Genomic DNA, 1552 nt, shown 5'->3' on the forward strand with positions numbered 1-1552 from the left:
AAAATTTCCCCAAATTAAGAATACTTTCGCTTTTTTTCTTTTTTTTTTCGATTCAGAGCGCGGACTGCAGAAAAAAAAAGTCCGCAGTGTAGAATACTTTGGCATTTTTTCCTTTTTTTTTTTTCGATTGGGGAGCGGACCCCGCGAAATAAAAAGTCCCCAGTGAGAAAACTTTCGCATTTTTCCTTTTTTTTTTTCGCTTCCCAAACGCGGGGCTCAGGGAAAAAAAAAGTCCGCAGTGGGATAAATTTCGCATTTTTTTTTTTTTTTTTTCGATTGAGAGCGGGACTGCAAAATAAAAATCCGCAGTGGAGAAACTTTTGCATTTTTTTCCCTTTTTTTTTTTTTCGTTTTAGAACGCGGACTGCAGAAATAAAAAGTTTCCCCAGTGGAGAATAACTTTGCAATTTTTTTTTTTTTTTTTCGCTCAGAGCGCGGACAGCAGAAATAAAAAATCCGCAGTGGAGAATACTTCGCATATTCTAATTCTGTTTCCAATTCGAGCTGAACTTTTCAAACCCAATAAACAGCACTACTGCTTTGCGCTCAACACAAACCAAAGAATAATACACAATGCGAGTAAAAAAATAAATCAATCAAATAATTGAATAAATAAATGAATGAATGAATGAAATGAAACTTTAAAATGCTATAACCTAATCTCACGACCACCAGCTCATTCTGAAAATCTGAAACTTTTCAATCAAATATTTTTTATTTATTTTTTTATTTATTTTTTAAATTTTATTTAATTTTTTTATTTTCAAATTTATTACAAATAACCAAGGATTACCTCCTAAAGTAAATGCTAACAACTTGCCTTTCCAAAGTGGGGTCGGTAACAAAAAAACGGAAAGCCGTTTGGCCCGGGCTCTCGTAATTGACCAATCAAAATTTTGAGATAACAGGTATATAAACGAACGGCCCTTTTATTACGAATCAGTCACTTTCGAGTAACGAAAATCTAAAAGGGCACGTACCAAACAAACCGCACTTAAATCCCCCGGAGGAAAGGCTCCGCTTAAGCAGCGGCCCCCCAAAGGCTGCCAGAAGTCTGCCCCAGCCACCGGCGGTGTCAAGAAACCCAACAGTTTCGGGCCTGGAACTTTTCCATGAGAGAACAGACTTACCAAAAAGCCCTGCTCCCTCATCCGCAAACCCCCTTCCACGTTTGGGTTGAAAATTTGCCCAGGAATTCAAAACTGACCTCCTTTTTCAGAGCTCTGCCGTTTAGGCCCTGCGGGAACCAGTGAAGTTTAAACTTTTTGGTCTTTTTGAGAAACCAATCCTGTTGCCATCCACGCCCAACCGAGTCACCATCATCCCAAAAGGACACCAGCTCGCTCGCGGGAATCCGTATAGAGGGTTTAAAAATCTCTTTCCCCTTCCTCCTTCCCCAAAACCGTTCCTTTTCGGGACCACTACACATTATCTCGATTGACTGACTCTCTGTTTCGCACTCCCCTTTCCCCTACCCTCTTCAAAAGTATTTTAAATTTTTAAATGTGAAAATCACATTTAACGACTGGAAACTTTTCCCCATGGTCACCAA

Source organism: Berghia stephanieae, unplaced genomic scaffold (genome assembly GCF_034508935.2).
Source record: "Berghia stephanieae isolate SIO BIC M18660-M18661 unplaced genomic scaffold, UCSD_Bste_1.3 scaffold386, whole genome shotgun sequence".
Taxonomy (NCBI): domain Eukaryota; kingdom Metazoa; phylum Mollusca; class Gastropoda; order Nudibranchia; family Aeolidiidae; genus Berghia; species Berghia stephanieae.